We start from the raw sequence: 26,545 nt of genomic DNA, 5'->3' as shown, positions 1-26,545 counted from the left end.
CATAGAAACTAGAATTCCTTTTCCCCAAGAATTGTCACAGAAACCAGAATCCCTTTTCCCCAAAGCCAGCCATAAAACCTAAAAATATTACTTTAACTTTCCTTCTGCTTTTCTGTGTGAAAACAGGCCATAAAGAAATTATCTGGGCCTGCCGATGGCTCACTCCTGTAATCCCAGCACTTTGGGAGGCTCAGGTGGGTGGATCATGAGATCAGGAGTTTCAGACCAGCATGGCCATTATACTGAAACCCCGTCTCTACTAAAAAATATGTATATATAAAATTAGCTGAGCGTGGTGGTGGGTGCCAGTAATCCCAGCTACTTGGTAGGCTGAGGCAAGAGAATTGCTTGCACCCAGGAGACTGAGGTGCAGTGAGCTGAGATTGTGCCACTGCACTTCAGCCGAGGAAACAGTGTAAGACTTCATCTCAAAAAAAAAAAAAAATTATCTGACCTAGTTATTTGTAAGTTCTGAGACCCTCATTCCAGAAAGGGTCCCACCAACACCCAGAGGGAAAAAAATGATGCTCAGAGAGGCCGACAAGAATCTAACCAGACTGGCCTTGCTGAGTTTCCCCACTCCATCTATTTGTATGAGATTATGCCCTTTTTGTTTAATCGTATTTTTACATAGCTGTCCATACTTTTTTGAACCTAAGCATAAAAATGGACATCTTTTATATTTGGGTCTTCATTCTGAAGGATCTCATGTATAAGTGTTAAATAAATTTGTTATCTTTTCACCAATTAATATGCAATTTTTTTCTCTTTTTTGTACTGACCATATACTGGGACCTGATTGACTGACTCGGGCTTGTATGGATGGACTTAAAACCTCAAGTCTTTTGTAATGAAAGGATTTATTCAAAATAAATATTTAAAAAATTATGTCAAACACTAATGAATAAGTGACATTTACAAATATTTTTAAGAAAATCATTTGTGATTAACAGTTTTCTTTTCTCAAAATAAATAGCTCATATCCTAAAGAAGACATCTCTCCTTAAGCAGGAGAAAAAAAGCCCAACCAAAATAAAGTCAAGCCCATGGCACAGTCGTAATATTGGTTTCCGGGAGGAAAATACCAACACTGAGAGATACAAAAGTATTTGAGGAGAATTGCATGTCATTAAATTTGTCCTAGAATCTGGGGGAGAGTTCAGGGAAAGAGAACAGCTGGTATGTTTAAGAAAAATTGAAATAGAAAAGATTACACATGAGAGCAAAAGAGTCCATTTATCTTAAGAAAACCAATAAACACTCACAAACTTTCATTTATAGATTTTCAACAATTTTTTTTTCATATTAGTCCAATTGCCATCCCAAAATCCAACCAGCCGGCATAATAATTAAGGTGACAACAAGTCCAGTTGGCCACACTCCCTGTTCACCTTTGAATGCTTTTTAAGCCAATGAGAATAACATTTGTGGTGGCAGGAGCCAGAGTCAAAGGAGAATCACTTCACTCAGGAGGAAATCTCCCTGTTGAGCATCTTCAAAATTGTTCGTGGGAAGGCGTCTCCGTGTTTGTGTGCACTCTTCAGCCCTGTAACTATGAAGGTGGCAGCTTCAGTTTCTCATAAACATGGAACCTGAGAGCAGCGGTGAGGACTGTCTGCAGCAATTTGGCTTCGAGGCCTTTGTAGTAGAGTCTTATTATTCCAAAACATCTTACTCATTGGTGAAGAAGATAGAGAATATTCTGAAGACTTCCCAGTGTTCTCTGTTTTCTGGGTTTAGTCTATGATGCCGAAACCTCAGAATTGACTATACCGTCTGCATGGGATAGGTGCCGGTGCTGGCAATTGCAGTGGCTACTGCACCGATGACGAACACATCCGAAGAAGAAAGCTTCATCCATTTCTTTAAAAGCTGCCATTTAAAAACTTCATAAAACATGAACTGGATGGCAGGATTGAAGACCAACAGCAATGAGGAAAATGTGCCATTGCAACAAGCCAAGATTCCTTCATCTCGAATGATCTGATAAAAAGCATCAATGATACCTTTGTAGTTTGTTGGTACAATCTTCAGTCCTAAATTTTGCCCCTTGCAGCTTCATTCTGGTGTTTACCACCCAGAGTGGAGTTGTTAGCCATGTGTTAACCACCCCTGCAACAAACCCAACTACCAGATCTTTTCCAGTAGTAGAACGTTGACCTTTGACCCAGACTGCTTTGAGGCTATTAAAAGTGTAGGAATAGACAAAATTGGAGCAGCAGAGACTGGAAATCGCTGGAAACCACCCTCGATATAGTGCCAGGAGTCCTTCTTTTTAATGATCTCCAGGAGCACCATGTGTGTAATTTTGGATTTTCTTTTCTCATCAACCTGAAGTTGAAGTCTAGCTGTATCCAGGGAAAAAAACACTGTCTGCTGTCATGCTTCCCACGGCTCCAGCCACAGCGTGGTTTAGGCTTTCATAGGACAGCACGGAGGCCATTGGTGCAGCTCCTTGGAGACCCAGCCACAATTTTCCCACAGATGCCACAGCCAGAAGAGTTAGGAAGGGGGCCTAATATGCCTTTTATGAGTTGATTTTTTTTTTTCAGCAGAACTTCAGAGAGCCATCTTGGCCCCTACGGTGCCCACCTGAATCCAGAAGCCCATAGTGTACAATTAAATGACATTAGTTTATATGCACAATGTTGTGCAACTATCACATTATCTATTTTCAAAGTGTTTATGTCATTCAAACAGAAACTCAATATCCATTAAGCAATAATTTTCTATTCTCTCTCCCTCTAGCCTCTAGTAACCTCTAATCTATATGTGTCTATGAATTAGCTGCTTATAGACAATTTCATATTAATGAAATCAAACAATATGTGTATTTTCATTGCCTGGGCTTATTTCACTTAGCATAATGTTATCAAGGTTTATCCATGCTGTAGCAGGTATTAGAATTTTATTCTTTTTATGGTTAATAGTTCATTGAATGTATTTATCACATTTTCTTTATCCTTTTATTTGTTGATGGACGTAAGTTATTTCCAACTTTTGGCTATGTGAATAATGCTACAGCGAACATTTGTGTACACGTATCTGTTCAGTCCCTGCTTTTAATTCATTTGGGTATACACCTAGGCATGGAATTACTGGGTCGTATGATAATTTTATGTTTAATTTTTTGAGTGGTCACTAAACTGTTTTCCACAGCAGTTGCATCAATGTACTGCCAGCAACATATGAAGGCTTCAGTTTCCCTAAATCCCTGCCATTACTTGTTATTGTTCATCATTTTTATTGTAGCCATCCAAGTGGGTATGAAATGATGCCTCATTATGATTTGGATTCTCATTTCCCTAATGACTAATGATGTTGAAAATCTTTTCTTCTGTTTATTGGCCATGTGTTGATGTTCCTTGAAGAACTATTTAAGTACTTTGCCAATTTTTAAATTTAGTTGTTTATATGTTGTTAAGTTGTAGGAGTCTTGATATATTCTGCATGCAAACTCCTTATCGGATCTATAATTGGCAACCTGAGCAATGTTTTAAGGAAAAGAGCAGGACCAAAACTGTTGGGCTCACTTCTGTCTTTTCCTTCCCTCCAATATCATGACTTCAGAGCTCCCGACGATCTTTCTATTCATTATGTTTAAAGTTTTATTGCTCCAACCCCATAAGACTTTAAAAAGTTCAACCCAGCTTCTTAGCTGCTGTTTACTGCTAGCTATTTAGCCTCTTGGTTCTATGCCACTTCCAAATTGTCAATCTTTGAGGAGAAAAGCTGCATAGAATGTCTGGCTTACATCCATGAGCTTTCCTTCTCTCCAGTGCTGTGGCCCTGTATTCAGACACACAACACACACGCACATGCACACACACACACATACACAAGTTATATATCTATTATTCTTAGTGGGACTGTAGTTAGCAACAATTTGCTCTTTTATTGCCAGAACTGGAAATATTTGCCTCATTTTTAAACTGATTCACAGTAGTCCATTGAATGAATGTTCCATAGTTTACCTTGGCCGGTATTGCTGGAATTTAGGCTGTCAGTCTTCCGCTATTAAAACAGTGCTACAATGCCTAACCAAGTTATCTCACAAGTGTAAGTGAATTTGTACTTTTAATAAATAGTACCAATTGCCCTCCATTGCAATTCTAACAGTTTTACTCCTACCATCAATATGTGATAATGCCTAGACCACCGCGCCTTTGTGAACAGATTGTGTTCTCATACTTTCTGATGGGTAAAAGTGTTATCACATTGCAAAGATATTTCTAATAAACTAGATTTTTGTAATATAATACAAATAATAGCAAAACAATGACAACATTTACTGCATGTTAGGTGTAGGCACATTGCTAACTACTTTGTAACTCTTAAATATTTTAATTCCAGGCCTACCATTAGGGCAGATATTGGTTTATTCTTCTTCTACAGGTGCAAAAACCAAGGCAAAAAGATCACTGGACCCCAAGGTCCTCAGAAGTTAACAAAATAATTACAACACAGGATGTCTGACTTCTGACTTCAGAGTCCGTGCTCTTAATAGGGTGACAGGAACTCTGATAATAACTCCAGGTATAAATTTGAAACAAGGATGCCTTTCCTAAAATAATCTGTCTTCCTATCATTAGAAGCCATTTAGAACAGCCACGCTGTATTAATTTCCTAGGGCTATAACAGATTACCATAAGCTAGGTGGCTTAAAATAATGGAAATTTATTCTCTCACAGTTTGGAGACCAGAAGTCTGAAATTGAAATGTCTTTGTCAAGGCCACACAGCTTCTGAAGGCTCCAGGGAGGAATATGTTCCTTGCCACTTACAGGTCCTGGTGGCTGCTGGCATGCCTTGACTTACAGCCCCATCGCTCTAACTGCTGGAGTGATTCATGGTCACATTGCTTCCTCTTCTGTGTCTTTGCCTCTGTGTCTCTTTGTGTTCTACCTATGCCTCTCTTTCTTATAAAGATACATGTGCTTGATTTAGGACCCAGCCAGATTATCCAGGATAAGTTCTTCCTCTTCAGATCTTTAACTTAATCACGTTTTACAACTATTCACTCTTTCTCCATATAGGTTAATATTCACTAATTCTGGGGATTCAGACATGGACAAATATTTTGAGGGGCCACCTTTTAATCTACTAGATACATTTTCCATTTAATGAAAATACTTGAACCCCTTTCTTCCTTCATTCATCCATCCATTCAGTCAAAAATATTCATTTAAGGTTTGCTATATGAAAGATATTGTTCAAGGTGTTAGGGAAAGAGCAATGAAAAGAAAAGATGGCAACTCTGTCTTCATGGTACTCATATTGTAGTTGAAGAAGCCAAATAATATAAGAAATAAGTAGATATATAGAATACCATCTGGTAATCAATGCCCTAGAAAAAAATAAAGCAGAGAAGGAAGACAGGAAGTGCTGTGGGAGAGAATGGTTGATATTTTACTTGTGACAAATGGGAAGAGCTTTCTGAGGAAATGACTGTGGTAGACCAACAAACGTTTTCCCCATGGGAAACAGGTTCATCCTCAGAACATGTAACCGTTAACATACAGGCAAAGTTTCCTGATGTGATGTAGTTAAGGATCAAGAGATGAGATTATTCTGTATTATCTGGGTAGGTGCTTAATGTTGTGGCAGGTATCTTTATAATAGAAAGGCAGAGAGGATTTTATATAGAGAGAAGAAGAGGCAATGTGACCATGAAGGCAGAGATTGGAAGGATGAGGCCATAAGTCCAGCTTCCTTCCACCAGAAGCTAGGAGAGGTAAGGAACAGATTCCCTGTAGAACCTCTAGAGGGAGTGTGGCCTTCCCAGTGCCGTGATTTGGGCCCCGTGAAACATTTCATTCTGCCCTCCAGAACTGTGAGAGAATGGAATTTCTATTGTTTTATGCCACTGAGTTTGTGATAATTTGTTATAGCAGCCATGGGAAAATACTACGATGCTATTAACACAAATTCCTGAAAAAGGTGAAGGAGCAAGGCATGCATATATCTGAGGAACAGGAACCAGGCAGAGGAAAGCCTCATGTCCAGTCCACCTTGAGGTGGAAGTCAATAGCTGACATGATTGAGGAGACATTAAGGCAGCCACTGAGACTCCCTCCTGTGAGCAGGAAGGGGCAGTAGGAGATAGGATCAGAGAGGTCAGAGGATTTAAAGACCCAGTCATGATGTTCTTTCTTACTTCTGTGAGGTGAGGAGTCACTAAAGGGTTTCATGAACCAAGATGATAAGATCTGACCCTTGCTCTGAGCAGTTCTAGACTTCTATCAGAAGGAGCCAGAACCACTGTTTGTGGTTTTGATAATAAACTATGTGGGGCTAAGCTCTGTAACAGGAAACCAATTAGGAGGCTATTGATTATGTTTAGTAGCCCACTTATGCTGAGTCTGAAGTTTATAGGAGAGGTCTGGATTGGAGATAAATACTTCTGAGTGTTATGACACTGGAAATATGCTTTAAACTATTTCAGCATAGATACAGGAAGTTATATATGTCTTAATTCAATTTCACTTAAGAGACAATTTTCCTAAGAGGGAATGCTTTATACACATGAAGGATAATAACATTTAAACAAAAGGCAACTATAAGTGTTTTAGTTATTATCCCTGATCAACATCAGAGGCTTTGTGAATGGATGTTAGAAGAGGATTTTCACTAGTGACTTTAGTGGCTTTTTAATGAGAATAATGAAGATGTCTGTAAATTGTGTGTGAATTTAGTTGTATTCAACATATACAGATTGGTAAACAAACTATCCTAGATTTCCCACCACTGCTTATATAGGATAATCAAGTCAGGAAAGCATTTTCCTCCTTTAGAATGTCACTGAAGGCAGGATTCTGATGTAGTTATGGGTTAGAATATTCCAGCTGGCTGTTTCAAATATTAGGTTAACTGAATCCTGCCTCTAAAATATTTTTGGGCTAGAGAATTTTTTATGTAAGAAGTGGTTGCTTTATCACAAAACTTTATCAAGCTGACAAAAGTAGGTTGAATAAGTGTTTTAGTGCCTGCTTATTAATAAGAGTTGGACTTACAAATGGCAGTATATGTGGCAGAATTTAGTCTGAAATTTGCTTTTATTTAAAACCTGGCCCTGTGATTGTTAGCAAGTAGAAATCCTTCGTCTTCCTAAGCAGCAGCTTAGGTTCAACACAATATTTGCATTATGGTTTTATAGCAAAAGTTCTCATGCTAAATATATACAAACTATTTTAGAATAGAAAGAGTCTCCTCTCTTCAGACATGTAGGTTTAGAATTTATTTCCTTTCCCTGGCTACCTTCATGTTAACTAACATGTAATCTATTATTTTCACAGAGTCACTCTACCATCTAAAGTGTTTTTTTAACCGTATTTTATGCAAAACCTCAAAAAATGTGGATTCTTTCTTACTATAAATTATCCTTTATACTTAGGGCATACAAAATATTAGAGCATGTATACATTTTCCTCATGTTATACATGAGGCAGTAACTGTCTAGCATAAATGAATAAATAGCAAAACTTAAAAAAAACTTTTTTGAATAAAACGTATTCCAGAATATTTATTCTTTATACTGTATCATAAAATCATATAGAATATTGAGTATAATATTTTGAAACAATAATGAAGTAAATAATAAATATGAAGTCCAGATATATAGAATCATTTTGAATAGTCTAAGATCCTAGAAAAGGTAAATTCTAGCCATTCTCTAGTCTTTCTTGCTTTATACATTTGAATCTGAGCTAAACGAATAAAATTGTGGGGAGGATGTGAAACTAGGCGTTCTGTGCCCAATTCTTACATGCAGAAACATTTTGTTAGTCATTTTTCACTATAGCTTGGGGGTCTTTCTAATTCTAGATTATTAATAATTAATGCATTGCATTTTACATTTTAATGATATTTTAAATTAATAATTTTAATAGGATATTATTTACAAGTTACCTACTTTGTCTGTATAAATTATTTAATATTTAAGTTTGCCTTCTGTTTTCCATATGAAGAAACTTGGGTTAAATGGAAAAATAACTCGCCCAAGTCCTTGTAGTTAGGAAGTAATAAAGTCAGAACTACAACAGAATTCTCTCTGAGTTGTGTATCTATGCTCTTTTTATTGTCATACTCCTTAATTACAGTAATCATATTCATAATCCATACATAATCAATGTATTATGTATACGTATATATAGTATTATGTATACATATATACAGTATTACAAAGTGAACATAATATATTATTACAAAGTGAACTTTCTTCTTAAATGACAGAGCTAGGTAATAGTAGAATTGGCCTTTAACCAGACCTCTCTGGGTGGAATTCCACATATGGACGTCTCAGAGGCCCAGGTTGTGATGTAAACTTTTGCTTTTCTTACCATGTCAGAGTAAGCACTCTGTAAAATCCTCCCTTTAATTCCAACTCCTGAATGCTTATGAATAAAATGAGTTTTAAATCTCTGATTAGATAGGAAAATTTCTATATCACTTTCTTACTTATTTTCTTATGCCTTGCAAATTTGAGAAAATCCATTAGACAAATACATTGAGTAAAGTCACTTTAATTAACTTTCTTAAAAAAGGATTTTTATTGAACAAAGAAGAGTTTGTTGAACAAAGATGGAGTTTGGATGCAACTTCTGAACATGATGGGATGTCACTGCTGTGATTAGGTTATGTGATATGGCAAAGGTGGGGAGATTTTGTGATGTAATTAAGGTCAAATTAGCTGATTTTGAGTTCATCCAAAAGGAGAATATCCTGGGTGGGCCTGATATAATTTTATTAACGTTCTTAAAATGTATCTGGGATTTTTCTGGCTTTGAAGAAGGTACTGTGTTGTGAGAGGGTCTTGGTCAGGAGCTGAGAGCCAGTCCTGGCCAACATCCAGCAAGAGAGCAGGATCTCAGTCCAACAGCAATATGGAATGGAACTGAATTCTGACAACCACTTAGCTTGGTGGAAAACTCTGAACTCCAGTAGGAAATGCAGCCCCACTGACATCTCATTTGCAGCCTATGAGACCCTTATCAGAGGACCCAGCTAAGTTGTGCCTGTTCTCCTGATTCATAGAAATATTACAAAAAAGTGTGATTTTAAACAACTACATTTATGGTAACTTGTTGCGCAGCAATAAAAAATGTAATAATCTATAAAGAAGTAATATATGCCACTGGTTGTAATAGAACCATACAGACACTTTCTAGAATCTAGGCTGAGGTAGGTATATTCCTGGGGCTCTTTCAATTGTAAAACTCTGGGCACAGGAGGTTAGTTTCATAAACTCTTAATGCATTCAGGGTTGACATTGTAACATGTAGTGTGAACTGGTCTTATAGTAAGACAACAGGGCTACATTTGTTCCATTGCTACCACCACAGGCACACTTCCTGTCTAATTACAGTATTTTAAAACACTCTTCAGACCAAATGAAATGACGAGAAACATTCTATGATCACATAAAGTTTGTAGACTGAAGAGTGAGATCCTACTCTAGTGTTACCCGTTTAGGAGAATGATTAATTGAGAGATGACTCTTTATATTCTATCTCTATAAAATAAAATTAGTACTTTTTTTTTGTGCCAAGCAGTTAGGAAATCTGATATACAAATATTATCAAATGTATCCTGCCTATGGTCACTGTGGTCACTGTCCTAATTATTGGGAGCAAAGATTTGAATAGGCTCTCTCCCCCTCCCCCCTCTCCCCCTCCCCTCCCCCCCCTCCCCCTCCCCTCCCGCTCTCCCCCCTCCCCTCCCCCTCTTCCCCTTCCCCCCTCCCCCTCCCCCTCCTACCTCCCCATCCCCCCTCCCCCTCCCCTCCCCCTCCTCCCCCTCCTTCTTCTTCTTTTCTTCTTTCTTGACAAAAGTTTTGTTCTTATCTCCCAGGCTGGAATGCAGTGGTGTAATGTCAGCTCACTGCAACCTCTGCCTCCCAGGTTCAAGCAATTCTTCTACCTCAGCCTCCCAAGGAGCTGGAATTACAGGCATCTACCACCATGCCTGGCTAAATTTTGTATTTTTAGTAGAGATGGGGTTTCACCGTGTTGGCCATGAATAGGCTTTATCTAAAGAAACTCACAATATAAAAGGTGATATAGATATTTAAACAAATAAATATCTATTCAGATAAATAAGTATATGAATTCAAATTCATACCTGTCGTAGGATCCTTTCTATTAGAGAGTAAGATATTTTGTATTAGACATCAAAATACCTTTACATAAAGAAAATAGGGCAATCAACCATGTTGTTTAAGGCTGAAATTCAAATGGTTACAAAATTTTTATAGGGAGACTGAAATTCTGAAAATTTATTTACCATTGAAATATTGATTAAGTTACTGTAAAGGGACAACAGTTGACTAACATTCTAAAACTCATAGTTGATTAGCTATATTTCTTTTCATAATTTCAGTGTAGCTTCCAAAGAGTGTTAGTGAAGGATAAAATGATTATCTCAATTAAAATCATAAAGACAATTTCCTTTGTGGAACTCAATTAGCTATTTGTTTTTCTATCTCCTAGAAACATGTTTATATTGTTTGAATTTATCCTAAATGAACTGGTGTCTGTGATTTCTGGAATGTAATCAAATGGTTATTGAAGTTATTTTAATGGAATTAAATCACTGATATCTAGCATTTTTTTGCCAGAATTCTCAATGATTTTGAGAAAGGGCTGGCTTATCATAGAAATGTGGTTATATAGAGAGTGAAAACAGATTTTTAAAAGTGGCTTAATCTGATGGCTTTAAGAATTATTGTAGTGCTTCTTTCATTTTCTAATATTTAGTAAGCACTAAATTAATATGTGCACAGGACTAAGGGCTAGGCATAGTGCATGGTAATAATGTATTATTTTCCCCCTTTTAAAAAAAATTGTACTCTAAGTTCTGGGGTACATTTACAGAACATGCAGGTTTGTTACATAGTTATACACATGCCATGGTGGTTTGCTGCATCATCTACATTAGGTATTTCTCCTAATGCTATCCCTCCCCTAGCTCCCCAACCCCAGAACAGGCCCCAGTGTGTGATGTTCCCCTTCCTGTGTCCATACGTTCTCATTGTTCAATACCCACTTATGAGTGAGAACATGATGTGTTTGGTTTTCTGTTCTTGTGTTAGTTTGCTGAGAATAATGGTTTCCAATTTCATCCATGTCCCTGCAAAGGACATGATCTCATCCTTTTTCTGGCTTCATAGTATTCCATGGTGTATATGTGCCACATTTTCCTTATTTAGTCTATCACTGATAGGCATTTGGGTAGGTTCCAAGTCTTTGCTACTGTGAACAGTGCCACAATAAACATACATGTGCATGTGTCTTTATAATAGAATGATTTATAATCCTTTATAATCCTTTGGATATATACCCAGTAATGGAATTGATGGGTCAAATGGCAATTCTAGTTCTAGATTCTTGAGGAATCTCCACACTGTCTTCCACAGTGGTTGAACTAATTTACACTCCCACCAACAGTGTAGACATGTTTCTATTTCTCCATATCCTCACCAGCATCTTTTGTCTCTTGATTTTTTAATGATCGCCATTCTAACTGGCATGAGATAGTATCTCATTGTGGTTTTGATTTACATTTCTCTATGATTTTCCTCTTTAGTCTCAGATAATTTCTTTTACAGATTCTTGTTCATACATGCACTGTATCCAAAAGCCGCTTTATTTTGATCATATTGTGAATGTATTATATATATTACTCTTTGAAGAGGATAATGTTGCCTTAAAATGCAGTAGAACCATTATTTCATTAAAGAAAAAAAAAGGCCGTAAGATTCTCTATGAAATAAACAGCTTGTACCTACAGTTATTTTGTATATGTATTTTTTCATTTCTTGGTTTCTTTATTTTGGGTAAGCAGTACAACTGCTTTGGAAGTTATTTTTTGGGCTTTATTGCTCTGACGCCTAATTTTTTAGCACCACCTTCTGTATGAAATGCTTTCTAAATGATTATAAACCACTCCCAGTATTTTACATTTCTTGAATATATCCTCTCTTACATTTTTGTGTTGTAGCTATTGCCAATAATGATAAAGAAAAGTGAAGAAGGCACTACAAAATGAAGAGATAGGCAGAGAAGGGTAAAAATAAATGCAGAAACCAAAACAGTAGTTTAAAGGAGGCCAAGAACAAGTTATAGTAATACAGGAAAAGAAACAGGAAGTTGAAGCGCGCCGTTTATACACAAGATCATAGCACCCCAAGGATGCCTTATGACTGTGTTGTCGGTTTTGCTTAATGAGGTAATATGAGTAAAAACTACTTTCTAACCTTAGTCTAGATAGGTATTCTTTAATAGTCTAAGTTCATGAATTAGCCTTTGAATAAAATCTTTAAGTTAGATTTGTAAAAACTTGGTAGAGATGAGGAACAGAGTTGTTAGATAATTTAGATAAACACAAGCTTGGTTTAGGCAGATGCAGAAGTCTTTTACTAAGATAAGTGTTATTCTTGAGCCAGAGACCCTATCACCCCACTGCCTCTTGAGAGGACTTGAAGGTCGTCCCAGTGTTTATTCCCTGCCACTAAACCCTCAGAACTTTCAGGGTGATAATTTAAGACTATTAAAGATCTGTGCCAAGAATTTAAGTACAGTTCATGACAATCCACTGAAGAAATGTTAAAAACCCAGATGCTTGGGCCCTATCTAAAACCAGGTAAACCTCAGAATTTCTGAGGATGAATCTAGAGTATTAGCATTTTTTTTAATTTTAATTTTTATTTTTTTTATTGCATTTTAGGCTTTGGGGTACATGTGAAAAACATGCAAGATTGTTGCATAGGTGCATACGTGGCAGTGTGATTTGCTGCCTTCCTCCCCTTCACCTATATGTGGCATTTCTCCCCATGCTATCTCTCCCTAACTCCCCACCCACCGCTGTCTCCCCCACTCCCCCCCAACAGACCCCAGTGTGTAGTGCTCCCCTCCCTGTGTCCGTGTGTTCCCATTGTTCAATACCCGTCTATGAGTGAGAACATGCGATGTTTGATTTTGTGTTCTTGTGTCAGTTTGCTGAGAATGATGGTTTCCAGGTTCATCCATGTCCCTACAAAGGATGCGAACTCATCGTTTTTGATGGCTGAGTATCAGCATTTTTAAAAGCTGCTCAGGTGATTCTATTCTTCACCCAGCATTGAGAATTAATTGCCCAAAGTGACAATACCTGCCTCTATACCTGCATTTCTTCAGTAACACCTATCTCTGAAAAGGTCACAACTTCTTTTTCAAGAAATTATAATCATAAAGAAGGCCTCTGATCAGAACACCTATCACATAGGTCTTTATAAATATATCAATTTTGGGGGAAAGAATTTGTCCAAAGAATGTTTTTCAGGCAAGTTGTTGATAGTGCAATTGAAGCTGTGAGAATTATTTTTGGCAAAAATGATGGCCAACAATGATTAATATTTGAGTAGACACACTGAAAAATTATGAGATATAGTCATGGGCCATTTATATTCTCAATTTCTTGTTATAAATGGGTTAAAAGTTTTTCTTCTTCATTAGCAATTGCAGTTTAGTGGCTCAGGCCTCTAAAAAAGAAGTATATAATTTATTAGAATATGTCAGATAATTGATTACCTTTTGAGAATGCTTTCAACAGGATCATTTCTATCAGCATACAAACGTGCTGTTAATTCTCCCATCTTGAAACAAAGCAAAGCTTTTGCTTGATTCCACATCATTTATGTCTGGTAACCCTCTCATTACTCTGACCCCTGTATAGCAAAACTCCTCTAAATTTTTTCTGACTTTTCTTCCTATTTTCTCCTGAACTGACTCACTCACTCACAACTCCACCGAAACTATTCTTACAGAGGTAACCAATGATTTAGTGTTAAATTTAATGACCCTCTTACTGACATATCTACATTTTTAGACAGAATTGATCTCTATTTCCTCCTTGAAATATTTTCTTCGTCTGGCTTCCAAGACTTAATTCACAGTTGCACTTTTTCTCTTACCTCATCAATCACCTTTTCAGTTTCCTTGCTTGTCCCCTCTCTTTTCTTTAACCTCTGAATGTGTATGTGCCCTAGGGCTCAGTACTAGGAGCCCTTCTATTTGCCCTCTACATTCACACCTTGGTGATTGCATCCAGTGTCCTGGTTTTAAAACCTGTCTTCATTCTGGTGACAGCTAAGTTTACGTTTCACATCCGAAGGTGTCCTCGTTCAACATCAACAACGAGCTGTGTAATAGTTATGACAAGCATAGCACATCTAATCCAAACTCTTGCTCTCCCCTCTACTCCTGAACCTAACTCATTTCAGTGTATTTTTTCCCCTTTAAATGGCAGTTTTGTCCATTTAAAGAGTGGATGACCAGGTTACCCAGGTAAAAAATAAAAATAAAAAACTTAGAGTCTTCTCTGATTCCTTCCTCTCTTTCACATCCCACAACCATTCTGTCAGCAAGTCATTTTTGCTTCTACATTCCAAATATACCCAGAATATGACTACTTTTACCATTTACATTTGTGAAATCCTGGTACGAGCCACCATATTCTCTTGCCCCAGTGTCCTCCTAAGTGATTTTTATTTCTGCCCTTGCTTTTTGTCTGTTCTTAGCCCAGCAAGGAAAGTGTTTCTTGGAAGCATCGATGAAACCACATCTCTCCTTGACATTTCACTCTGCTACTAAATGGCTTGCAAGGCTCTCATCTCTTATCTCTACACATTGTTACCCATCTCGGTAAGTAAGTTCCCACCAGCTCCTTGCTCAAGCCTTAAAGCTTTCCACTACCTACTTTCTTTCCCTAGAATGCTGTTTCACAAACATGTGCATAGTTTCAGTCTTTATTCAGTTTGCCTTTCCAGTGAAGCCTAACCTGGAAACCCTGTTAAAAACTTTAAACCTACTACTCTCCTCAACATTTTTTCTCCTCTCCTACATTTTATTTCTCTCCACAGTAATCTCCATTTTCTGAAATACACACATCTACGTAACTTAATTTCTGTCCTCCTAAATTAGAATGTTAAGCTGCATAAAGACATGCATCTTAATTATTTTATTTATGCTATATCCTTAGGACTTTGGATATTGACTGCCATTTGTGAAATGATTAATAAAAGATTGCCTAATGGAGTACATCATTTATGTAGTACCATCACTGGATCACTAGATTCCTAACACAGAAATTTTTATTACTTAATTTATCAGAGACCTTACATTGATTTTCATATTAGAATTCTTAATAAAATGAAATAAGGTGAAATTCCAGGAATACAGGATTTTTTTTCTTAGCATTGTGTGCCTGCTGTAATTTCAGAGACTCCATGTTACCTTCATGCTGTATTTGCAGTTACACAAAAGTGTTAGAGTTTATACAGAAATATACCAACTGAAGTTTTAAAAAGAGTGTGCAATGTCTTTTGAAATCCATAACTCTCATTTCCTGCTGTGCTTAATTTCAAGACCCAGAGCTATTATTAAATTTTAAAAAGTGTTTGTTCTTTTATCTGGAGATCATACTGTAACATATTTATTTATTTATTTTGTGTACGTATGTGAAGAAAGTTCTAAAACCTTTTCATCAAGTCATACTCTGGGGATTCCGTTTCTGAGAATTTTTTACCTTGGTTCCTGAACTTACCATCAATGTGAGAACTAATTAAAAATATTTTTGACATGGTATTTCCATCAATCTCCCAAAGGTGACTAGAAGTTGCTGGTACTGTATATTAAGGGGTTTTGTGATTCAGACATGGATGATCTAGTTATAGTTTGGCTTCTGGTTGTAGCAAGTATACCTAGGAACAAATTGGTCAGTGTTGATTTGCCAGGTGTAAGGACAATTGTTTTGTTGTTGCTGTTATCAGCATGTTCTTTGATTAGTTAATGGAGTGAGGCTGTATTTAGGTCAGAAGGATGGTTTCATCTTGCCTATATAGTGGAGACATTTTTACCTGGCTGTGTAAACTTATGCCACTTATTACCGTGTTCATGGGAGTAAGAGGTGGCAAGGTTGAAAGATGACTTTCATTATAACTCCTCTTCCAGTTGCTCAAACTGTACTGAGAAACCCTATGTTTTTAAAGAAACTTTTAATATATATTTTAAGTCTATAAACAGCTTCTGAGTGATGAATCTGAAAAAAATAGATTTGGTATTTTTCTGTTAGTGCTTTTTCACAAATCACACACAAATAAATGTGTAAAGACTTGTAAATTTCCTAAATTTTTCTACTAATGGGAAAAAAGGAGGAACTGACACTATATTGCTATGTAGTACATATTTACATGTACTATAATCTGTACTAAAATTAATGACCTGCCTAGCTTCCAGTTTTAGCTTTCTGAAGTGAGAGAGCAGAGTTATGAAGGTAACATTTTACCAGGCTCTTTCGGATTCTCTATTTTTACTGATGCTTTTAATGCATGCTACCTTCCTGAAGTCCAAAGATACCTTTCAGGTACAATGACAGAGTGACCTAGCATAGCTTGATTGACAGGGTTACCATGAAAATCATAGCAATTTAACTTATAATTCCATAGTGCTCAGTATTTGTAAATTATAATAAGGGATTATGTTGCGATTATTGGAACATCACAGTAAGTAAAGTATATTAGCTATTATGGTACACATAGCTTTGTGAAATTGCAAACTGTCAGGATGGTTTTTGCTCAGAATATTTACTAACTACAAGGGGTACATTTAAAAAACTCAATCTCAGACAAAGGAGTCTGCCAAAATAAAAATGTACTTATAGGGGCCATTACTCTTAAAATTTGAAGGCAGCTCTCAGGCAACGGAAGGAGACTACTGGCAGAAGCAAAACAGAGTGTATACTAGAGAAATTTCTGGTGAAAGTATAGGTACTTGAGAGCATATAATGTAAATTTGTCCACAGTTTGTGGGTGCAGCAAGCACATTTAAAGTTCTTCAGACAGTGAAGACACAGTCATGTAATATGCAGCTTAAGGATATAGTGTTCTTGGAGTTAGATGGACACTAAAATGTGCAAAAAGTTAGAAAATAAAATTTTGTTTATTCTGTAGTTTTGTCTAGAATTTACTTGAAAATGAGCAGAGTATTAAGCAAATTTTCTAAACTGAGGTGGAAACAGTAGATGAGATGAGGATAGAATACTTCAAGATACATCAATAGATATCCAAGACTTTTTATATGCATAATGAAATTACATGCACAAAATTGATTCAGTATCTGCCAAATTAAAACACATGAGATTTAACAAAAATAAAATTAAAATGCATGCTTATTGTTACCTTAACTTCACCTGGAGAATCATATTATAGAGAGCAACCATAATATGGAGGCCACATAAAACAAAAAATTTATAGCTCTGCATTGCAAAGTTTCTTATTAAAGCTCTAAAGAGACAGAGGGAGCTTGATGCACTGTATCCCAGATGAATTGTCATGATAACATTGATTTAAATGATTTATCATCCTCAGGAAGAACAACATTTTTTTTTGGTGCACCTTCAAATTATATATATAAATACATATTTTTAGGAAGTGTCAACATTGTTTGATTTTAGACATATTTTTACTTTATAACATAAACTTGGCAACTCAAATATTCTGAATTTAATTTTAATGACTGTAAAATTAATTTGATTTTCTTTATACACTCTTTTATAACATGGAGCAGTGTTTTTTTTTTTTCCTTTCTAAAGACAAGATTTTCAGCATTTAATGTTACCTAAGTCATAGTTTCTTTTATAACAGCAGAAAATTAGCACAATATTCAATTAAACTGAAGTCCAACACAAGAAAACTGTATTGTGGTAGATTCTTCAGTTTTCTAAACCATTTAGCTTTGTCTATTTATGTAAGGTACAACATAGTGATCATAAAGTGTTTCCTTTGTTTCAGAACACTCTGTTTTTCACTTCTACCTCTTAGAACTCAGGGATCAACATCTACCCTCATCTCTCTCAATTTGCAACATTTTAAATATGGATAATAATTTTAGAAATTGAATTTTAGTCCTTGGCACAGTAATCATCTCTGCATCTCTTCCCATTCTTGTATTTATGCATTTATCTCTTTTGTTCTGATCCAAAATCCCAGAACTGAATTAATTTTTCTTTTTGAATTGTTGCTTCCTCCCTACTTTTTAATTTTTATTTGCCTTACTGTCCTCTCTGTTATTTAGGCAGAAAACTGTAAAGTTGATTCGATTCCTGTTGTTTCCATGATTCCTCTCTAATTTGTGACCAAGTTGATTAAGTATTATTAACTAAACCTCTAAAGATCCTGTAACAACTCACTCTGTCTCTAATCTCATTAGCTTTGCTCCTAGTTTGAGTTCCACGACTTTTCATCAAGCCTATTCTAATAGTTTCTAAACTTATCTCTTGTCTTTGTTTTGTCCTCACCTCCAATTCATTCTATGTCACAGGTTTACTGTAGCAGTAGTTACTTAAGTATTTCAGTTATTTTCTATATTTTTAAGAAGATGGCATTTATTAATTGAGATATCAGGTAACTACGTATTTCTCCTAGAACCTATAAAAATTTCTCAGCACTGATTACGTCTCAGCTCTTAATCTCCTTAGCTTAAAATGTGAAACTCCCAAGCACAACTTTCATTCATCTTTAGTTTAGTAAAAATGTTTATTTTCTGTATTATTAAATACAAAGATACACTCTAAATGAACAGAATATATGGATGGATACATTTTTGCCCCCAAGAAGCTTATAGAATTCCAGAGAATATTAAATGTGTAGTTAAGTACCTCTGAAAAATAAAAATACTGTGAATAGATTTCAAAGAAAATTTTATTACACTCGATTTATCCATTCAACAAATATTTATTGAATACCTACCCTGTGACTATCACAGGGTTAGGGTTAGGGTGCCTATCACTATGCTGTACGTTGGGAATGTAATAGGAATCAAGGCAAAGTTCTTATCCCACTGGAGCTAATATTTTTAAAGGGTTAAAAATAATACACAGATTAATACATTCATATATATTATTTTGGAAATGAACATAAATCATATGAAGGCAAATAAACTAGAATAAAGAAACAAAATTAACAATATAGTCAGGAAGTTCTTTTGGGAAGTGCTGTAAAAAAAGTGCCCTCAGAATGTAGGACTGTGTGACAGAGACCTAATGAAATGAGACAGCCAGGAACAACCATTCCAGGAAAAAGTGCAACAGTTGAAAGGGCCAAAGGGACAGTAAGCTCGGATACCCAAAGGACATGAAGAAGGCGCATCCACAGGGAGACAAATGAATTGGGAGGTGGGTGTTAAAAGGCAAATTTGGAGGGCAGGCCCAAAAATAAAGAATTTGTGACTTTATAGGCTGCTATAAGGCACTTGGGATTGGATGGCTTTTTAAAATATTGTATATATTTAAGCTGTACGACATGATTTTAAAAATATTCATAGATAGTGAAATAGTTACTGTAATCAGGGAAATGAACATATCCATAATCTCACATAGTTTAATTTTGAAAGAATTATTCCAGGTGCTCTGTGGAAAAATTTCAAAAAGAAGTAGAATCCAGATTATCTGTGAGAAGGCTCTTGCTGAGATCTAGCCTAGAGAAAATTGTGGCTTAGGCTCAGATGATGGTTGAAAGATGAGAAATGTTCCATCCAATTCACAATTGCATTTGTAAGATGGAGCTGATGATATTTGCTCAGAATATATTGGATGTGTGGGGTGATGGAAAGAAAAGAATAAAAGATAATACCCTATTTTCCTGTCTTTTTTTAAAGAAGAATGAGAGAGCATCATATGGGAGAATAACTGTGAAAGTTCTGTTTTGCTCATGTCAACTTTGAGATTTCTGTTAATATTCAAGTGTAGATATGATATAGAAAGTTGACTACATCAGAGGAGAGGTCAATGTTGGATAAAAAGCTAATCGATTATATGACATTGAAACTTTTGAGACTAGATGAGATCACTTAAAAATGAAGGTAAGGATTGGAAGAAAAGAGGCTCACATACCAAGACCAGGGGACACTGACACGTTGACATATGAATAAGGAACGTTAAAAAAAGTACTGAGATGGTACTCATAGTTCTGGGATCAGAGAAAGCTTTATGTAAGAGAAGTAATTTGAACTAGGACTAAAGTATGGGCAGAATTTTCACAGTAATGCTGACAGGAAGAATTTGAGACAGTAAGGAGCTTCACCAGCAAAATCACGTGAGCAAAAAAGTATGGAATGCATTTGACAAATCATCTAACCACCAGACAAATTGGAGTAACACTTCTCTAAAAAAAACTCAATGCGTTTCTTATTATCATTCCTTTGTTTGGCACTCGGCATCATGATAGGTGTTTTTTGTTTTTTTTTTTTAAATTCGAATGTTGTATTCCTTTTCCATTCCAGGCATTGTAGTGGCAGTAGATTAAAGCCTAGAAACTATGTTATTTCATCACAGTGGACACAAGCTGCTATTTATTACCACTGATTTTTCACTTTCCAGAGAGGGTTCTTTGCATAACCATGAAGTGCCAGATGGCAATGATGTGACAATTATAATTGAATAACAAGTGTATCTATAGAATGAAACGCAATATAAATTTATCAAGACCTAAAGTATTCAGTGTCAATCTCCTCAGCTAGACTCTGTTTTCATTTCTCTGTCTAGTACTGCTGTTTCCCACTGTTAGTGAACACCTACACCTTCTTGCTTATTTATGTATTTGTTTGTTTACTTATTTTATTTTTTCATTTTTTGAGACAGGGTCTTGCTCTGTGACTCAGGCTGGAGTGCAGTGGCACCGTCTCAGCTCACTGCATCCTCCACTTCCTGGGCTCAAAGGATTCTCCTGCTTCTGCCTCCCAAGTAGCTGGGACTACAGGAGCACACCGCCGCACCTGGCTAATTTTTGTATTTTTTGTAGAGACCGGGTTGTGCCATGTTGCCCAGATTGGTCTCAAATTCCTAAACTCTGGTGATCTGCCTACCTTAGCCTCCCAAAATGCTGAAATTACAAGGCATGATCTACCATGCCTGGCCCACCTACACTTTTTTTTTTTTTTTTTAACACTAATACTATCTGTAGCACACTTTTTTTTTTTCTCCAGTGAATATGGTTCTTTACACACTCCAAATTGCTGCCCAGATATCTGCTCTTCATATACTAATGGCCTGGAAACATTAAACTACCTTTGTAACATCAACTATATCCCTTCATAATTTCCCGAATCAGCTGCTGTCAATAAGTCTAAGTCCACACTGATGTCACCTACTTTATCACCAGGTGTTAATGTAGCTACTGTCCAACAGGACCAGCCCTGCTGCTGGGTTGGTTTTCCTTTACCTGTCCTGGTACTGGATCTTCTTCCTTCTCTCCTTATTGTTGGTTGTGCTGAGGCCCCAGGATACCTAAGTCAAAGCTCATCGAAACTTTGACAATGAGTGTTGAAAAAGAAGTACAAAAGTGTTTAAGTAAGTGGGGACTATCTGCACTGAGGTTGTTAATGAAAATTTGGTGTGTTATCTCTCTGAGTCCCAGAACGTGGAGGGCATGCGGAGTGGAGTTACGCCTACTCTTCCTGATTCAGGAAAAGGGAAGCTTTGCATTTTGGGGAAGAGGGCTAAAGTCTAATGGTAATGGGAGTACTACTTTAGACTCTCCCTTTTGTTTTCAAGTGAGGTATTTCTCTTCTGATTATGCTGTGAAACCTCACACTGTTCTTTGTTACAATACAGGGACCACCAGGGATCAGCCATAAATAGAGAGGTGCTGCATGATGTTAGTTCACCATCTGCTTGTTTCCCTCAATAAAATGTGCCAAGAAGAAAGCCATGAAAATGGCTTATGTCAATCGCTTATGCTAGTTCACTTGATTATACGCAATTTGAATTGGATATAAATATAATAGCAATAAACATCATCTAATTCCAACATCTAATTGCTTGCAGCAGTATTGTGCTTTTCCCACATTACCCCAACATCTACACATAACATTGTATTTTCAGCTGATCTCAGTGCCATCAATTAGATACTCAAGCTTTGCCGTGTCGCCTGAGGCTCTGCTTCTCACTTCTTACTCGTGCTGTACCTGTTCTTGCATTTCACTGGTACCACAATATTTGTGGAATTCAATGTCATTATTCCCACTCACTTCCCCCATTCTCCAAGAGTTCTCCCCACCTTTTCTTACTTACTGGTTTTACAAATAGATTTTTTTTACTTAACTCTTTAATGATTTCTGGAGGAAGCTCATGTTCTTTCTACTTTCTTTTGTTATTGTCATTTCCCTGGAATCCTGTCTCCACAGGCAAAGCTCATCGCATTCTCTAACATAAGGCACTGATGGAGAATGTAGTACTGGAACTAGGACTCCAAAGTTAGGTAAGATTTCTGCAAGTGGAGTTTAAAATCAAGACATTCTGGATGAAGGAAGTGGCAGAAGTACTGTGTTTGTTAGCAAAGAAAACTTTACTAAGTGGTACATTTTTTATTGTGGTAAAAAAAACACATAAACCTAAGATATACAAGAACAGAAAACCAAACACCACATGTTCTCACTCATAGGTGGGCGTTGAACAATTAGAACATGTGGACACAGGGAGGGAGCATCACACACTGTGGACAAAATTAGCCCGGCGTGGTAGTGCATTCCTGTAATCCCAGCTTCTTGGGAGACTGAGGCAGGAGAATTTCTTGAACTCAGGAGGCGGACGTTCCAGTGAACTGAGATTGTGCCATTGCACTCCAGCCTGGGCAATAAGAATTAAACTTCGTCTCAAAAAATAAAAATAAAGTGCAAACCTAAAGCACATTGTTCTCTGGCAAAGCTGATGTTTCTTCCTCATTAGTCAAAAATCTTTTAATGAGCAAAGGCAGTAGTTCCCAAACTTTACTGAACTTTAGATTTATCAAAGGAGATTAATAAAACCAATGCCAAGGTTGGAATCCCAGAAGAAGTAAATCAGAATGCCTGGAAATGAGTGTTTTTTAATATTCCAAGCTAATTCCAAAATGCATCAGTGTTTGCAAACCATGTGACAAGGGAATTTCTTTCTATAAGGCTTCTTTATATTCTATTAATGAATGTAGGATGAACAGTCCTTTCATGTCATCAAATAGGATTATCTTATTATATATAAGTCTGGTGTATATCCAGATGTTTTTTCACTTCTTGTCAGAGAGGACGTAGTCAGAAGACATGCTCACATTTGGCTCTGGATCGTCTTTTCCTGCCCGTGTAGCCCCTCACTCCTGGGAAACAAGAACAACTGTTAATGATAATAAATAATACGCTTGGAGTTAATGCTTTATAATGCATCCAAATTAATCATTTAATCTTCCCAAATAGTATGACATAGATATGATTATTATTTTACAGATAAGATCATTGCAAAGAGGCGAGGGGCAATTAAGGTGGTGAAGCAAGGATTATGAGATGGCAATCTGGCCTTAGAGCATGAGCTGATAACCTTTATACTGCGTTCTTTTCCATCGAAAGGTTTCTCCTCCTTTTCTTCCCTTTTCTCTCCTCATCCTTCTTTTCTTCCTCCATTTCCTCCTCTTCCTACTTTTTAGCCTTTGCCTAGCACAGCATAGGATCTGCATCCAAGTCCAATCTCCAAATTACCTCTCATTGCCATATATCGTGGTATGTCTGTTTAAATATAGGAATTCCCCTAATCCAACAGATCGTAGTATTCATATTCATCTTTGGAAATTTATTATACTTTTGCATTATTTCATAATCATTTTGAGGAACATCCAACATAGCATTTAAAGAATCTGGAGGCATGTTAGGACAGGGTTCTAGTACTTTCCTTACTTCATTTGACCATTTGTGTTGACACAACAGCTTCAATCCACAAGCCACAGGGCTCCTAAAATTATGACTTCTCCACAGTAAACTGTTTTTTTACAGTACAGTTTATTCTTCATATTCTCATTTATGCTTCCAGAACCTGGAATCTTTTTCATATTCTTACAAAAACACAAGTTTCCCAAACTTGTTCCACATGTCAACACAGAAGAGGTGAGAGACCAGACGGCAAAGCAGTAAGACAAGGCATTTACTGCGATATTAGGAATTACAATTTGGGAGACGCGGATTTTGCCAAAGGTCAAATTGAGTTCCAAATAGAGGGAAGGGAGTAGAGATTTATAAAAGAATGCTGAGGGTGATTACCTAACTTGTTTTGAAAGAATTATTACTAATGGAGGTGGCTGGCTTAGAACATGAGTATATAGTTCATTGGTTGTCACTGTTCAGGAGTTGTAGCACTGGTGGAATTCAGCTCTTTTCCAGGGTATTGTGGTCACTGCAGTTTGGCTAAGTTTGAAAGATTCAAGGCAAGTTCCTATTTTTATGAGTTTTTAAGCTTGCAGGTTGATATGATTTGGCTCTCTTTCTAGTCAAAAATTCATCTTGTAGCTCCCATAATTCCCAGGTGTTGTGGCAGAGACCCAGTGGGAAATGATTGTATCATGAGGATGGGTCTTTCCCATGCTGTTCTCATGATAGTGAATGGGGCTCACAAGAGCTGATGGTTTTAAAAATATGAGTTTCTCTGCATAAGCTCTTTTTTTTTTTCGCCTGCTACCATCCACGTAAAATGTTACTTGTTCCTCCTTGCCTTCTGTCATGACTGTGAGGCTTCTCCAGCCACATGGAATTGTGAGTCCAATTAAACCTTTTTTTTTTTTTTCCTAAATTTCCCAGTCTTGGGTATGTCTTTATCAGCAGCATAAAACTGGAAATGAACTAATACACAGGTCGTTCAGGTAGTCATTTTTCATGTGACTTCCTGACCCCGTTTTAGAGCTCTGAACCAAAGTGATGTCATTTTGTATATCACATCTCACGTAGAAAACACTGTTTGGCAAGATTGTAAAGAAACCTCCATGAAAAAGAAGACTCCATGGCTGTGGTTGCCCTCCCTAAAATGGCCACATCTTTATCTTCCAGAATCTGTGAATATGTTAACCTTACACAACTATAGAATGGGTAGATTATTTGTGTGGGCCCAGTGTAATTTACTAGGGCCCTTATTGGAGAGGAACAAAAGGATCAGGGTGAGAGATATGACAATGGAAGCAGAGAAACAACAGAGAGATTGGAAGATGCTACCCTGCTGGCTTGAAGATGGAGGATGAAGTCAGGAGTCAAGAAATGCAGAAAGCCTGTGGAAGGTAGAAAAGGCTTCTATATTCTTCATTAGAACCTCCAGAAGGAATGTGACCTTGATGACCCATTTCAGACTATGGAACTGTAAAATAACAAATATGTATTGCTTTAGGCCACTAAGTTCGCAGTAATTTGTTATAGCAGCAATAAGAAACTAATACACTGGTCAAATAAATTTCAGAAATGCTACATACTTTATTCTTTTTAAGAAAATTTACAGTGTATATTAGCATAATAATAATTAATACTAAAACATTTAATAGAATTGCAATAATTTTCTACTAGGAAAACAACTTTCATGGACAGAGAGCTTTGGTCATGAATGACCTTATTTACTTGGTGATTTTTTTGTTTGTAACCAGCTTCACCCTCAGTAAATCCAAGGTCTTATAAATTAGAAGACTGAGTTATGAATAGTATCTTGACTACGATTCTGGAAGGATACAGACTAAATTCATGACTCCTTTATTCAATTGGTGCATTTTAGTTACTATATCTTCTCTGTGTTTTCTGTTCAGACAGAAGGATAGCCCTGTAGATACTTGTTTTAGGCTTGTATCAGTAATTATTTAGAATGGCTGCTGGTTTACAGATTAATACTTTTTGCTAACAAGCTTGAGTAATATTTCATTTTATGACAGCAGGAATTTAAAATAATAATGCATCTTTTAAAAAAGTAATTATGTTCTGAGAAATATTTTATAATGAACTCTATAATTTATATTTTAGAAAAAAAGTTCTGATGAATCAATTATTAGAAATTTTGAGATTTTTCTTTTTAAAGTGTGTTATCAATGTAGTTTAGAATTGCTAACTAGATTATTATTTAGAATAAATAACTAGAATATTCTAAACTAACATTCTACCCAAATGCAGTTATACAAACCTGTCAGCTGGCTTTTTAAAATATTTTTTTGGAATAAATTTCTGGGTAGAAAAGTATACATACCAGAAATTTAAGTGTATATTAGCATAATAATGTCAATAGCTAATACTAAAACAACTAATGGAATTGTAATAGTTTTCCCCTAGGACAGCTGCTTTCAAGGTCAGAGAGCTTTGGTTGTGAATGAACTTAATTAGTTGTATAATTACAAGTATAGTAAAATGACTTTTCTATGGTCATTTTAGGGACAATATAGCATACTTTACTGTCCCTAAAATGTATAGCAAAATGACTTTTGTATAGTACAGTAAGTTTTCTTGAGTTATTAAAATGCATTTTTCCTAATTTTTTGTTGGCTTCCCTTAAGAGACATACTAGAATTAAATTTGTTTCTCTGGCATTCCAAATATGTCTCACTTTGGAGTATCATATTATAGAACTGGAGATAGCACAAAAATAAAGGGGACTTCAATAATCTAGGACAAGTAAGTGCTTATCCTATTTATTAAAAAACGTATCAAATTTCTAATTCAAGCCAGGCATGCAACTAAGTGCTTCCTAGAAAGAAATTA

The 26,545-nt window shown here is 36.3% G+C and overlaps 1 pseudogene; it reads right to left on the bottom strand.

The window, feature by feature from the left end:
- Positions 1 to 1,466: 1,466 nt before the first annotated feature.
- Positions 1,467 to 2,443, bottom strand: LOC105730497 (peroxisomal membrane protein PMP34-like; annotated as a pseudogene).
- Positions 2,444 to 26,545: the final 24,102 nt, after the last annotated feature.

Source organism: Aotus nancymaae, unplaced genomic scaffold (assembly GCF_030222135.1).
Source record: "Aotus nancymaae isolate 86718 unplaced genomic scaffold, 86718_ANA_hifiasm-v0.15.2.pri h1tg000040l, whole genome shotgun sequence".
Taxonomy (NCBI): Eukaryota; Metazoa; Chordata; class Mammalia; order Primates; family Aotidae; genus Aotus; species Aotus nancymaae.
Note: the sequence above shows the minus strand (reverse complement) of the source record. Positions and strands in the feature narration are given on the sequence as shown.